The sequence below is a fragment of the Theropithecus gelada genome, chromosome 11 (assembly GCF_003255815.1).
Source record: "Theropithecus gelada isolate Dixy chromosome 11, Tgel_1.0, whole genome shotgun sequence".
NCBI lineage: Eukaryota > Metazoa > Chordata > Mammalia > Primates > Cercopithecidae > Theropithecus > Theropithecus gelada.
In genome coordinates, this window is record NC_037679.1 from 113,789,071 (window position 1) to 113,805,313 (window position 16,243).

Consider the following 16,243-nt stretch of genomic DNA (forward strand, 5'->3'; position numbering starts at 1 on the left):
TGTTTTCTTTTAAGGGTTTTAACATTTTAGCTCTTAAACTTAAGTATTTGATCCATTTTGAGTTAATTTTTGTTTATGGTATAGGGGATCTACTTCATTCTTTTGCATGAGGCTATCCAGTTGTTCCAACACCACTTGCTGAGGACACAATTTTTGCCCCATTGAATGGACTTGACACCATGGTCAAAAATCAATGGCTAGAAGTGTATGGGTTTATTTCTGGACCCCATTGATCTGTATATCTATCTTGTACTACATTGTCCTGATTACTTTATCTTTGTAGTAAGTTTTGAAATTGAGAAGTGTAAGTCCTCTTTGTTTCACATTTGGATTTTTTCCCCCCATTGGTTTAAGAAAATTGTGTGGTAAGACCAATTAATGTGAGATCTGCTCAGTTAAATTTTTAAGTGTACAATACAAAACAATATTGTTAATTACAGGCACAGTGTTGCAGATCTCTAGAGCTTATTTGTTTTGCATAACTGAAATTTTATACCCATTGCAAATGTCAACTTTCTGCAACTTACCTTTTTTTTTTTTTTTTGGAGATAGAGTCTCGATCTGTCACTCAGGCTGTAGTGCAGTGGCGCAATCATAGCTCACTGCAGCCTCAATGGGATCCTCCTGCCTTGGTCTCCTGAGTAGCCAGGACTATGGGCATGCACCACCATGCCCAGCTAAGTTTTATTTTTAAATATTTTGTATAGATAGGGTCTCACTATGTTTCCCAGGCTGGTTGCAAACTCCTGTTCTCAAGCAATCCTCCCACCTTGGTCTTTCAAAGCATTGGGATTACAGGTGTCATCTACTGCACCTGGCCACACTTAGCTTTTAATTGGTGATTTATAACCATCAGCTTTTCATTGCCTTTTTTCTCCAGAACATCAATTGTCCCCGGCAATTGCCATCTAATTATATTTTTCTTAGAATTTGTTTTCCTCAAATTCTCAAAGTCCTAGTACATTTCTTTCTATTGGTTTATCATCCTAGTTTAGCACTGGTGAAAGTGACAAGTGTATTGTCCACTTTGATACAGATTTCTTAGAATCCAGTTTCATACATATTCTTTTGACTTCTTCCAGTATGTGTTGGGTAGGTGAGAGGTGTATGGTGGACCTAGAATTATCAGGAATCCACCACCAGTGATGAGATTTTCATTGCCAGCCAGACGATATTTGAACCCCAATATTCCATCTTAGCATCTGCTTTTCTGGAAGACCACTGCTACCAACTGAGGCAGACTCTGGAATAGAGATTAGTATGTAGGAGACTTATTTGGGAGTACTTTCAGGGCTAACAATTTTTGTGGAAGGATAGGAAAAAGGACTGGGCAGAAGGAGAAGTTAGGCCATGATTCAGTCTTCACATAGCCTCAGCCAACTTCATAGGGGCTCAGAAGGTGGGATGGCTTGTTCAAAGTTGTCCTAAATTGGGATGAAGGGATCATTAGTCTTGGGCACTGACCATTCATTTTATGGAGCTGTGTTCATGGGTGATGCAGCTATTTTCAGCTGAGGGCAGTTCTTGGAGAGCTGAGGGCTATCTGCCAGCAGCACTTCAGCTGCTGGGGAATATAAACCTTTCAGTCCTGAAGTGGGGATCTGGGTAGCCATCACAGAACCCACTTAATACTTATCCACTAACAAATGTAATTTCAATGATATGTCTGAGGCAGTTACAGACCTTTGCATAATTTTTTCTTATTCGTGTGAAAGAGGGAGCTAGCGAGCAGGAAGGCATTAGGCATTGGAGGGAGTATAGGACATCTAATAGGATTGTAGAGAAAGGTAAAACTGCCAAGAAAGAAGAAACTCTTCTCTGATTCCACGATTGCATCTAGGAATTCAACTGTGAAGAAATGGAAGCAGAAAGCTGTATTATTATTATTACTATTTGTGTTTTGTCCTTCAGGAGCTTAGCAGAGATCTTGTCTAACTTCCAACATAGTGTGACTTGGCATGGTTTGTGGAGATTTTTTAACCTAATTAAAAGAACTCTGTTTATAGAAGATTCTTATTTAGGGTGTCTTCTTTTTGGAGTTCACTAATAGTGTCAGTGGCATTTATTTATTGGTGCTGCATGTTTGGTTCACCAGGAAGCATACTCTGAGATGGTGTTAATTTTTCAGGTCGTGCATGAACGAGTACCCTTAGGATCAAACCTTGGAAGACAGGTAGAAGCAGCAGGGTTGGCATGGAAAGGGGTCTAGCTGTGATGTAGACCCAGCCCAGCAGTCTTAGCTGATTCCATGCGGAGCTCTGGAGCTAAAAAGGCCTGGCAGAGACGTCTTGTATTGGGCCAACATTTCCAATCCTTTTAACCCTCATCAGTCATTTGACTGTGGGCTGCCCCTAGAAGGATATGACTTTTAGGGGAGAGGGTTCTCTATGGCTGAGACTGAGACAGTCCCAGAAGTGGCTGACAGCAAAGGCTGTACACTCCACAGCTGTAGTCATAGATCTTCCTAGCGACTCTCTCAATGTCACATGGCTCAGAAGTGGTAAGGAATCTAGGATTTCTGACGCCTACTTAGGAGAGTTTCTGTCTTTTATGTGCTGCCTTTCAGCTCACGTGACTACCCAGTGGGACCAGCACCAAGCTTGCCAGTATGTTCTCTAGGCCTTGTTCTTGGCAGCAGTGGCTGAGCTATGTGAACTTTATGTGAAAGTAATATTTTTGAAAAACCTCAGGTGGCCTAGGTTTAACAGAGTACGTTCCAGGATTGGCTGAGGCAAAGAATTTCTGGCATGGAGTCATTGCTAATTCACCAAGTCCTCTCAGACAATTTATTATAAATCTGAAGGGACACTGAACTGGCCAGCTTGCTTCCCATTTTTGTTCATGTCCAGGGTGAATACTGAGTTTGGCGTCTCACTGGCTCTCTTTGCTGCCTGAGTGTGTCAGTCTTGTTCTAAAAATAGCCTGAATCCTACTAGGGTCAGTGTGGGTTGACTAGAGGTCAATGTTTCTGGAACCCTGAGGAGGTTGGAGAGGAGGATGAAGGGAGTCAGGAAGAGAAAGAAGAGATTTTATTTGCTGTAGACATGGATGGCTTTGCCTGAGCATTACAAAACAAGAGAAATTGCCTCAGGAAGGTAGATTAACATAGAAGAGGTTGTTCATTAACCTTTAAGAAAGCAAGGAATTGTTATGCAGCTGTGCAGGCACAGTAGGAGAGAGACAATGATTGATGGCTGAGGAGATGGCATGGTGGTAGAGCAAAAAACATGGTCTAGGAGTCAAAAACTCTGGATTCTAGTTCTTACTCTGCTTCTTACCAGAATGCATCTTTGAGTCAAAGTTTTCATCTCTCTTGGTTTTAGTTTCTCTATGTTTAAAATGGGTCTGATTATGTCAAATTTGCCTTATTCCTTTGATTGTTACAGGGAACAAAATAAATAATGGATGTAAATGTGTAAGGTTCCATATGAAAAAGAATGAATTTCTTAGGCCCTTTCATACAAATTCTGCCCTTTCATACAAATTCCAGGACTTTGGGCAGTTTTGGGGACTCCGTGATACATACAAAATGGATAGGAGAGTTTGGAAGATCATAAATCCTGGAGGTTCTAATTATCTTGGTAAGGGTAGGAGTCTTGACTCAGCTACTACTTTGGAAGGTCTCCTGATATTGAGAATTCATTGGGCCCTTATAGGTGGCTTCTGTCTGTCTCAACTCTTAGACAAAATGAAGTTCCTTTGAAGCAACTGAAAGTTCAGGAAATGAGTCAGGATGACTAAGAGTTGCTAGTGGTGCAACATGATGTAGATCCAACAAAAATATATTGTTGGTGTAGACATTTGTTAAGGTTTGAGGACTAACATTTTGTGAGAACTCAGTCAAGTGAAATGATATTTTGAATTAAAATCTTCTACAAATTCCTGATGAAGACTCATGTATGAGAAGACCATAATATTTCATGGAAGAGATTAGAAACAGGACTCATATGGTCTATTGTAGTAGTCTTCCAACTCATCTTACTATGTCTACTTTTTCCTGTTTCAGTTATTCTTTATATTCTTAAAAGAGTTACCTTTCTAAATCTGCTTGTGCTATTTCCCCTGCTTACCTCTGTTGCCTTTAGACTAAGGTCTCAGCCTTGCATATACCAGAATCTAGGGCAGGGATCTTGTCTGTTATGTTCACTGTTGTGACTGCATTATCTAGCATGACTTTTAGCATATAGTAAGTGCCCAGTAATACTCGTTCATGAATTAATAAAAGTTATACATGATTCAGCCTTAATCTATACTTCCAATTACTTTTCCTAACCATCTTCCCTAGCTCCACATGTCTACCTAGACAAGTTGCTCACAGTTCCCCAAATTCATTTGGTTATCTCAATCCATGTCTTTGGCATACGTGTCTTGCTGCCTAGAATACCGTCCGACATTTCCGTTCCATTTTGTTCTACAATGCTCACATTGTGTGTGCTGTAGGGCAGTTGTTTCCATGTCTGTCTCTCTTACAAGATCTTACCTTATTCATCTTTGTATTGGTCTGGTTCCTGGATGTAATAGGTACTTAATTAATGTGTGCTGAATGATCAAATGGATGTATTTTATGATGAACCAGATAGCTTAATGATTTGTTTACCATTTTCTCTCTGTGGGCTATAACTAAAGAACTGGAAGCAAGAGTGAAACGTCAAACACTGCAGGTACTAGGCCAAGAAATATTCCTTTTGTTTTCAGTTTTCAAGATGAAAACCAGTGATATGTTTCATTGTTACAAATGTTTAGACTCAACCACTTATCACAAGCCTAAACTCTGGTGCTAATAAAGTTCTTTCTGTCATTTGGGAGAAAACAACTCTCTTCCGAGGATATTGACTGCACCACGAAGTTCTGGCTCAGTATTTTACACATTCCTAAAATGAACTAGTTGAAAGAAGGTGATAACTCTTCTTTTAAACTTTTATTTTAATTTCAAGGGTACATGTGCAGGTTTGTTACATTGGTATTAAGTCTAGCACCCATTAGTTATTTTTCCTGATGCTCTCCTTCCTCCTGCCTTCCATCCTCAAGTAGGCCCCAGTGTCTGTTGTTCCCCTCTATGTGTCCATGTGTTCTCATACTTTAGCTCCCACTTACAAGTGAGAACGTGGTATTTGGATTTCTGTTCCTGTGTTAGTTTGCTAAGCCTCCCACTCTATCCATGTTCCTGCATAGAACATGATCTCGTTATTTTTTTATGGCTGCATAGTATCCCATCCTGCATATGTAACTTATTTTCTTTATCCAATCTGTTATTGAGGGGCATTTGGGTTGATTCCATGTCTTTGCTATTGTGAGTAGTGCTGCAGTGAACATACACGTGCGTGTGTCTTTATGACAGAATGATCCATTTTCTTTTGGGTATATACCCAGTAATGGGATTGCTGAGTCAAATGATATTTCTGTTTTTAGCTCTTTGAGGAATTGCCACCAATAGTGTATAAACATTCCTTTTTTTCCACAACCTTGTCAGCAACTGTAATTTTTTGACTTTTTAATAATAGCCATTCCGACTGATATGAGATGGTATCTCATTGTGATTTTGATTTGCGTTTCTCTCTTTTTTTTTCTTTTTTCTTTTTTGAGATGGAGTTTCACTTTTGTTGCCCAGGCTGGAGTGCAATGGCACAATCTTGGCTCAGTGCAACCTCCACCTCCTGGGTTCAAGCAATTCTCCTGCCTCAGCCTCCCGAGTAGCTGGAATCATGGGCATGCGCCACCACACCCAGCTAATTTTTTGTATGTTTAGTAGAGACGAGGTTTCACCATGTTGGTCAGGCTGGTCTCGAACTCCTGACCTCTGGTGATCCACCCACCTCAGCCTCCCAAAGGGCTGGGATTACAGGTGTGATGATTTCCGTTTCTCTAATGATCAGTGATATTGAGCCTTTTTTCATATGCTTGTTGGCCACATTTAAGTCTTCTTTTGAAAAGTGTCTGTTCATGTCCTTTGCTCAGTTTTTAATGGGTTGTTTAGTTTTTTCTTGTAAATTTGTTTAAGTTCCTTATAGATTTTGGATATTAGACTTTTTACTGATGCATAGTTTACAAAAATTTTCTCCCATTCTGTAAGTTGTCTTTTTACTCTGTTGATAGTTTCTTTCACTGTATAGAAGCTCTTAAGTTTAATTAAATCCCATTTGTCAATTTTTGCTTTTGTTGCAGTTGCATTTGGTGTCTTCATCATGAAATCTTTGCCCATTCCTATGTCCAGAATGGTATTGCCTAGTTTATCTTCCAGGATTTTTACAGTTTGGGATTTTGTATTTAAGTCTTTAATACATCTTGAGTTGATTTTTGTATATGGTGTAAGGAAGGGGTCTAGCTTCAATTTTCTGCATATGGCTATCCAGTTATGCCAGCACCATTTATTGAATAGGTAGTCCTTTCCCTGTTGCTTGTTTTTGCCAGCTTTGTCAAACGTCCGATAGCTGTAGGTGTGTGGCCTTATTTCTGGGCTCTCTATTCTGTTCCATTGGTCTATGTGTCAGTTTTTGTACCAGTACCATGTTGTTTTGGTTATTGTATTCCTGTAGTATAGTTTAATGTCAGGTAGTGTGATGCCTTCAGTTTTGTTCTTTTTGCTTAGGATTGCCTTGGCTATTCAGGCTCATTGTTGGTTCCACATGAATTTTAAAATAATTTTTTCCTAGTTTTATGAAGAATGTCATTGGTAGTTTAATAGGAATAGCAATGAATCTATAAATTGCTTTGGACCGTATGGCCATTTTAATGATATTAATTTTTCCTATCCATGAGCCTTGAATGTTTTTCCTTTTGTTTGTGTCATCTCTGATTTCTTTCAGCAGTGTTTTGAAATTCTCATTTCAAAGATCATTCACCTCTCTGGTTAGCTGTAATCCTAGGTATTTTACTTTTTTTGTTGCAATTGTGAATGGGATTACATTCCTCATTAAGCTCTTGGTTTGACTGCTGTTGGTGTATAGGAATGCTAGTGATTTTTGTACATTGATTTTGTATCCTGATAATTTGTTGAAGTTGTTTATTGGCTTAAGGAGGTTTTGGACTCAGACTATGGGATTTTGTAGGTATAGGATGGTATAGTCTGTAAACAGGGATTGTTTGACTTCCTCTTTTCCTAATTGGATGCTCTTTGATTTCTTTCTCTTGCCTGATTGTTCCAGCCAGGACTTCCAGTAGTGTGTTGAATAGGAGTGGTGACAGAGGGCATCCTTGTCTTGTGCCAGTTTTCAAGGGGAATGCTTCCAGCTTTGGCCCATTCAATTTGATGTTGGCTGTGGGTTTGTCATAGATAGCTCTGATTATTTTGTGGTATGTTTGAGGGAAGGTAATAACTCAGTACATTCTTTTTCTCCTATTGGAGAAACAATTTAAAGTTTGTATATTACTTTGGATGGTTGGACTTTTTGTAAAGGATTAGATTATATATAATAATGACTCAAACAAAATAACATAATTTAGTGATTATGTTAGATATGGTGTCATGTGTCATTTAGTGATTATGTTAGGTACTCTGTCATAATCATGGTTATAACATGATTTAGTGATTTTATTAGGTACCCTGTTAAGCATAGTCAAAACTGACATAGTACTCAATACAATAATATATTCAATAAGTCACTATTAAATTATCTTAAAAAGGAATTCTTGTTTGAATTTTTAATGGGGAGGGATACTTACGCTATGTGTAGAAATGAAGACATTTTGCAAAGTTAGGCAAAGCCCAGGAAAATATTTTTCATTTAATTTCTATTTTCTATGTTCCATATTTACTGATCGTAAATACTGCTTTAATTGGTAAGAATCCCTTTAAAGATAACCTGGACACAGAATTGATTAATGACTTGTTGACATCGTGAAAGCTGGAGACAAAACAGAATGTTCTGGCTCCTCAGCCACATTATCATGCCCATTTTAGGGACTGAATACCACATATATTCAAATACGCATGTGCCTAATAACCATGTTGAGATTATTGTGGGATTTCTAGAGTTAAAGACTAACTTTACTTTTTACCACTTTTCTGCTTAGCTATTTAGGGAGAGCATAGTTGATTTCTAGTTCTCTCAAAGTAGATGATTCTAAGCCTGCTCTGCCACACTCAGTTTTCCTTTCCTGTTCTATGCACTTGTACATAGGCTTTAGATGATCTATATGTTGCAAGCTCTCTGTGTCAAAGGAACCCATCTTTGTTATAAATGCCTGAAGGTTGACTATATTCTCCCTTTGTTGTATCTCTTTTTCTTATCGTAATTAGTATAGTCTACCTAATAAAAAAGGGGAGCACTTAACTATTTTCTAAAGACTTGTTAAGAACTTCTGCATGTATTATCTAATTTAATCCACACAAAAGTCTTATGAGGTGAGTGTTGTCATTTCCATTTTGTAAAGGAGAAAATGAGCTAAGAAAGATCTTATTATTTGACAAACCATATTACCAGCATTCATTCATTCACCAAATATTTATTGAGCTCAGTTTAAGACACTGAGTTTATGGTTGCCAAAAAGAGGTTCTTATCTTCATGGAGCTTGTGTTCTAGTGGAATCTACATCACAGAGCCTTTGACTTTAGCACTGACATGTAATTGAGCAACCCATACTATAACATCCTTGAAAGTAGAGAGCATATCCATGGACTGGATCAATTCAGTTACTGAACTGAATGAAATTCTGGCAATTAGGATTTATTCTTATCTGCCACCTGTTGTTTCCTCCTTACTGGATGTTTGAAAAGGTAGATACATATGCGTGGGTAGAAGAGATGGATAGCCCCTCCTAAGCTGATTTCCTCCAGTGACTTTTCTTCTCCCCAAATTCCCATCAGGGGTTATTTAGCTGAAGGTTCTCTAATTTCTGGTTCCCCCTTCTAAGTGTCAAACGTAATATGGTATAAGAAACCATAATCTAGGAACTTGTCATTGATATCTCAGCACAAATGAATTCATCGGTAAGTAACAGTGACTGTTTTCACTAGAGGGGCACAGGTTGAAGTATACTCCAAAAAGTAGAAGTCCAGATATTTTGTTCTGGCTGAGGCTATTTCTTTTTTCTGCAAGGCAACCCGAGTATGGTCTAAGTAATTAGGGCAAATCACCAGGTTTAGGGCAGTGGGGGTGGAGATGTATGTGAAGGCAAAGACAAAGTGCTAAGGAGCTTTGGGTGATATATGGGAAGTGTATCTGCATATGTGTGTGTGTGTGTGTGTATGTGTATGTGTGCGTGTCACAGTTTTGCCTGAAGCAGTATTCATATCTGAGAGTTGCCATTTGTAACTACTAAGAAAACAGCACCTCAGTTAAGCTTCCTTTCTCTTTGGATTTGGCTCTTAAAAGACTGCACCATTTATGTGGTGCTTTCATTTCATGGGATACCATTATAGTTTTTGTGTTAGACTGGGTCAACAATGTGTTAGAAGACCAGTACTGTATGTTATTCATTACCTAAATACAATCATGTATTTTCATAAAAGTAGCTACTACTTCATACTGCCCATCTTTCACCTAAAGAGGAATTAAGGGAAGAAATGAAGCAAATCGTATTTTTTTTTTTTTTTTTTTTTTTGAGACGGAGTCTCGCGCTGTGTCACCCAGGCTGGAGTGCAGTGGCGCGATCTCGGCTCACTGCAAGCTCCGCCTCCCAGGTTCACGCCATTCTCCTGCCTCAGCCTCCGAGTAGCTGGGACTACAGGCGCCCGCCACCACGCCCGGCTAGTTTTTTGTATTTTTAGTAGAGACGGGGTTTCACCATGTTAGCCAGGATGGTCTCGATCTCCTGACCTCGTGATCCACCCGCCTCGGCCTCCCAAAGTGCTGGGATTACAGGCTTGAGCCACCGCGCCCGGCCGCAAATCGTATTTTATGATGTTTTTGCTTCATTTAAACTGCCAGAGTAGTTTTGTGGTCCTAATTTAAAACCTATTGTAGTATAGAGAAGGGCTACTTAGAGGTGGAAAATAAGAGGGTTTCACATAGCTAGCTAAATGAGAATGTGATTCTTAATGACTGTTGAAACAATACTGAGGACAATAAGGATTGTAATATTTTTGAAAAGCAGCCTGCAAATCCAATTCAACGGGAGAAAAGATTTCTCGTTTTCTTATTTTTGGAGTCAGCAGGATTTCCAGCTGGATGTAATTTCAGGAAGTGATGTGACTATTTATTCAATAATGCTTTGCAAATTTCCTGGGAAATGATGGAATAATTTTCATGAAATTAAAGTGGCTATTGAAATATATGTCATACTATTTGCCAAGTGTTATTTCTTGTCTATCTAACCATATTAATTCATTTTATAATGAAAATAAACTCTTAGTAAATACTTTCCATAGACATATTTTCTAGGACTGAAAATACATTATCAAAATCCAGATCACCAAAGCCAACCAAATTAAATAAATAGACAATGAGTACCTCCTATGGTGCCATGCATGATGCTAGGTATTGGGAAAACAAAAACTAACTTTAATTTTTTCTGAACTCATGGAGCTTAATGACTGGCAGTAGAGACAGTCATTGAAGCAATGGGTCACTCGGCCACATGTAAAATGATAACATTGGGAAGTACTATGCAGGGAAGGGACATGGTGCTACAACAGTATCTGACATTCATGGAAGGCTTCTCATGTATACGTTGTTAAAGCTGAGATCTAAAGGATGAATAGGAATTATGTAGCTAAAGAGTAAGAACAAGAGTCCTTAAGTATGGCATGTAGCATCTTAAGTTCATGGTGGAGGGTAGCAGTACACAATGGGGTGCATGGTACAAAAATAGGCTGGTGAATCAGGGGATAAACCCTGAGGCTTGTTGACCAGGCAAAAATCTTGTGGTCTATTTTAAGAACAATGAAATGATTTTAATAGTAGGGGTGAGGGTGGATGAGGGGTGATACAACCATGTCTCTGCTTTGGAAATATTACTCTGGATGCAACTTGGAGGATGGATGATAGAGGGTCCTGAGTGTTTATGGCAAAGCAGTTGTGAGGCTCTTATAGATGTCCAGATGAGAAGGAATGTTAGCAAAGACTATGGATGTGGACATGCTTTATGGTTGGTTTAAGATAAATTTACAATACTTTCATCCCGAGTTCACATCTATGTTCACTTACACACACACAGAGCTGATGGTTTGTGAGATGTTTGAGAACCTGTTTCTCAGGATCCAGTCCTTGATTGTCTTTTCTTGTTTACATCAGGGAAGCCAAATGCATTTTTATCTCAAGTGCGAACTCTCGTTGGTTGGTAGCAGATGCTAGGAGAGCACTACTGAGGTTTCTGCAGTCACATAAGGGCTTAACAATAGAGAGTGCTTTAATAGCTCCTTCAGTGAGCACAGAGTTGGGAGTGGTGGCATGCATGCCTTTTCAGAGCCTTTACGGTTCACATTTTCCATGGCAGACTTTCCATTTTTCTCCAAGGATAAGAGTAGTACTTGTTCCAACCCTCATTACCATTTTCCTAGACACTCTGCCTCTATTCCCTAGGCTTTTCTGGGATTCTGAAGTGCAGTATCTTGGGTCAGATTCATTCTTCCTCTGAATGCACTCAACTCTCTTAGACCCATTAAATCAGTTACCATCCCTCCATTTGCTTTCTATCTTCTAAAACTTCGTAAACATTTCTCATTTGCTGTTATATCCATTGTGTTCTTATTGTCCTGTGGATCACTATGTTTTATTTATTAATCTCTTTTGGTCCATTTATAATATTAGGGTTTCATTTATTCAATTTTCTGTTTCTTCGGTCTACCATGTTTCATCAAAACTTGTGCCATGGTTTTCTACTTATGCTCTTCGATATATACTTATTTAACTGAAGGGATATGCAACCATCAGAGAGTATCAGTGAACAATTCACAATCTCTATTTATTAGGGCAAATGGCTTTGGGTATTGACATGTTTTGACTGTGTCCCCACCCAAATCTCATCTTGAATTGTAGCTCCCTTAATTCTCATGTGTTGTGGGAGGGAGCTGGTGGGAAATAATTGAATGATGGGGGTGCTTTCCCTCATACTCCTCTCATGGTAGTGAATAATTCTGATGGGATCTGATGGTTTTATAAGGGCAAACCCCTTTCACTTTGTTCTTTTCTTCTCTTTTTTCTGCTGCCATGTCAGACATGCCGTTCATCTTCTGCCATGATTGTGAGGCCTCCTCAGCCATGTGAAACTGTGGGCCCATTCAACCTCTTTTTCTTTATAAATTACCCAGTCATGGGTATGTCTTTATCAGCAATGTGAGAAGGGATTAATTCTGGTACGATTAAAATATTTTGTGCTTTGGTGTGTCTTTCCGGTTCTATCATTCCCCACACCTCCATAAGCACATTATCATTTCATACACCAATCTACCTGTAGTTTACTGTTTTGACAGTTTTCTAAGGGCTATTTATTGTTGATTACGTTCTCTGAGCTTTGAATTCCCTTCACTCTAGCTAAATTCTCTTACTCTTTCAAATCTGGTTTAAGTGCCCTTTATTTTGAAAGCCTTTCCCTATCTAACCCCAAGGTATGATTCATATACTCCCTGTATCTCTCATCTGAATACCTCCTTTGGACTCATAGTGTCTTTTGCTTTCTTGATTATAATATTTATCACCATATCATGACATTTGACTCTCTTGTTTACTTTATAAAGTAGACTGAGCCCCTTGATGACAGGCTCTGGGTTTATTTGTGCAGTATTTCCATGACCTGTATTACAAAGTAGACACTCAATACCTGCTTGTGGAATTAATGATGCTATGGGACTCCACTTCTAGAAGTGATCGTTTTCATTACTTTAGGAAGTCTGTTTTACCAAGGTGCTTTCTTCACAGTTGTGCTTTATGGACTCTAGTCATCAGGAAATTAACTGCAGAGAACACACATGCAGAACATGAGGTTACCAAGGGTCAAGTGCATGTGCATGTTTTTGATTTGGGCACAGGGAAGTTTATGAGCCTTGGGAGCACAATTTAGAAATTCTCAATTGTATATACTGCAGGTGAAATACACTTTATGTTGAAGCACGTGGTTAATTATTGAGATTTGGCTGACTATTAAAGGAATAGCCTCTTGTTCAATCTAAGTTGATGATGCAAATGAAAAACACAGCTAAAAATATCACTTATGTCTGAAAAAGCCAGTCCAAAAAATAAAAAGCAATTAGCTTGAACAGCTGGAAGCAGATTTTGCCAGGATCTGTATTTACCAATATTTGTGTACAATTGGTTCACAATTTTGTACTTGGGGTAATAGCTTCATTCAAGCCCAGAGGAGGAAAATTTCTTTATGCTAGATATTTTTCTAAGCATTCCCCCTTCTTCCCTCTTCTTCCTGCCTCTCCTTCAATCATACACTTAGAAGTCTATGATATGTAATGCCAAATAATTTTAAGGACCTAGGAGGAAAAGTAGGGACATAATACTATAAATCAAATAAAGCAGTCTCCGGGCTCAGGCTATCGAAGTTTGAATCCCAAATTCAATGTTACTGTATGACCTTGGGGAAGTTAGTTACCCTCCTATGTACCTCATTTTAAAATGAGGTTATAAAGATATATTTTAGTGTTGTTGTAGGATTAAGTGACATACTTGTAAATTTCTTAGAAAAATCCTTGATATGTCATAATTCTATTATTCATTTATAGTTCTGAGGTCAAATATCAGTTTTGACTTCTTTTGTAGATGATGAAAAATATTCATTCCCACCTACCTTGTACAGTGGAAATCACACTGTCCTATAATTCACACCAGAAACATAGTTAGTGCCAAGATCCTCTATGTACTCTTTGATTAATGCTTCTTAATATTTGTCATCTCTACCTCCATTCTAAAATCCAACTTTTAGCTTTCATTTAAGAAAGGGAGTGTCTATGGCCAAGGAAGGAGTGTATCCTTTCATTTCTATTCTGCTTAATTTCTGTGTCACTTGATTGTTTTCCATAAATTGTACTCACTCAATTTGAATGTATAGCAACATCAAACAAAAAAGCAGAAGTAATTAGGTTTGTCAGTCCACAGAATTTTGGACCAAATATCCATGAAGTGGTGGGTAGATTATAATACCTAATACAGAGTATCAGAATGAGCTCTTTCAATCCCACACATAGTCTCCATGTGGTATGAGATACCACTGGCCTGAGCTGATGTAGTATTTTTTATATGAATGAAAGCTGTTCAAGGACTTGAGAATAATTTGTTTTCTTAACTAGTATAACCCTTTCCTCCATTTTCTTTATACTACACTTTGATTAGTGATGCCTTCTTTCATGTATTGTATGAAAAAGCAAATTTCAGTCTTGTCTTGATGAATTATAAATTTCAAGAGTTCAGAGCAAAAATGATGTATGCTTCTGCACATGCATACGTATGCTTATAAAAAGTGACGGCTGGCCAGGTGCGGTGCTCACACCTGTAATCCTAGCACTTTGGGAGGTTGAGACAGGTGGATCACTTGAGGTCAGGAGTTTGAACCCAGCCTGGCCAACACGGTAAAACCCCATTTCTATTAAAAATACAAAAAATTGCCAGGTGTCGTGGTGCATGCCTGTAGTCCCAGCTACTCAGGAGGCCAAGACATGAGAATTGTTTGAACCCGAAGAACGCAGGTTGCATTGAGCCGAGATCATGCCAGTGCACTCCAGCCTGGGCAGCAGAGTGAGACTGCATCTCAAAAAAAGTGACAACCTGTAGAGACTTCTGTTTGCAAGTGAAAATGTTAAAGTGTCAAAAAAAATGTATATACCATGCAAAAAGTAAACCACTAAAGCTAGTATCCCACAGAAAACCACATGGATATCAAATAGACTTCTAGAATCTATTATAATAATGGATAGACCCCATGAACAAACACTTCAACAGGATAAATCTATTAGGAGAAATGTAATAAAATTTCCCTATGGGAATTTCTCTCTGAATGAAATTATCAGGTCTATTAAGAAATAAAAGGGAAAGTTTAAATATCTAAGACTTTTAAAACTCTGAGAATATTTTAGACATGGCTATCAAAACAGAGACTGTTGAACTGAAAAATGCCTTATACTGCAGGGAGAACTGGCTTAGAGGTAGAGGAAAAATAGTAGAGAGAAACAGATAATTTAGATGATTAATAGTATGGTATGCTTAGATTTAAAGGGAGGGAAATGAAAGAGTGTACATATCAAGAAGCAAAGAAAGGTAGTCTCTTTTTCCAAGGCTGACTCAGTGCTTCTGGAGCTAAGTGTTTCACAGTTGGAGAAGTAGGAGGGCAAGCTGCTAAGAGAACTAGGAACTACTCATGCATTGTCTGTATTCCTGAAGGGTAGAAAGTGGAGTACTCCAAGTGTATTGCTCTGTGATCATTAGGAGGATTTGGAATTAGATAACCTTGAGGGGAAGTCACCCTCCATAATCTGTAGCCATTGGAAATGTGTCAGTGCTTCCAACAATAAATCCACCTTAGCTCAGCTATGCAGCAACCAAAATAGCATGCTAGTGGTACAAAAACAGGCACATAGACCAGTGGAACAGAATAGAGAGTCAAAAAATAAGGCCACACACCTACAACCATTTGATTTTCAACAAAGCTGGCAAAAATAAGCAATGGGGAAAAGACTCCCTAGTCAATAAATGGTGCCGGGATAACTGGCTAGTCATATGTAGAAGATTGAAGCTGGACACCTTCCTTACACCATATACAGAATCATCTCAAGAGGGTTAAAGACTTAAATGTAAAACCTAAAACTATAAAAACCCCGGGAGACAACCTAGGCAATACCATCCTGGACATAGGAACGGACAAAGATTTCATAACAAAAATGCCAAAAGCAATTGTAACAAAAGTGAAAATTGAAAAATTGGATCTAATTAAACTTAAGAGCTTCTGTACAGCAAAGGAAACTACCTTACTTACCTAGCAGGGGAGATACTGTGATCCCAAAGGTGGTTTTCCCAGAGTAAGGCTCACCTATTGCACGCTGGGTGTGCTGGCCCTTGTGATTTTCCCAAATGCAAGAAACTTGACTACGTAATTTGTGGTTATGGGCTGGGGGGTGCGGGCTGGACTGTGTTTGTGCTTTCCCTGTGTATACTGTTAAATAATTTTTAAAAGTTAAAATGAAACTCTCAGCAGAGTGAACAGACAACCTACAGAATGGGAGAAAATTTGCAAACTATGCTTTGAACAAAGGTCTAATATCTAGCATCTGTAAGAAACTTAAATTTGCAAGAGAAAAACGACCCTATTAAAAAGTGGGCAAAGGACATGAACAGACACTTTTCAAAAGAAGACTTAGATGTGGCCAACG

The 16,243-nt window shown here is 38.6% G+C and overlaps 1 pseudogene; it reads left to right on the top strand.

Moving 5' to 3' along the window:
- The first annotated feature begins 15,841 nt into the window (after nt 1-15,841).
- LOC112635735 lies at nt 15,842-16,021 on the top strand (annotated as a pseudogene).
- The last annotated feature ends 222 nt before the right edge of the window (nt 16,022-16,243 follow it).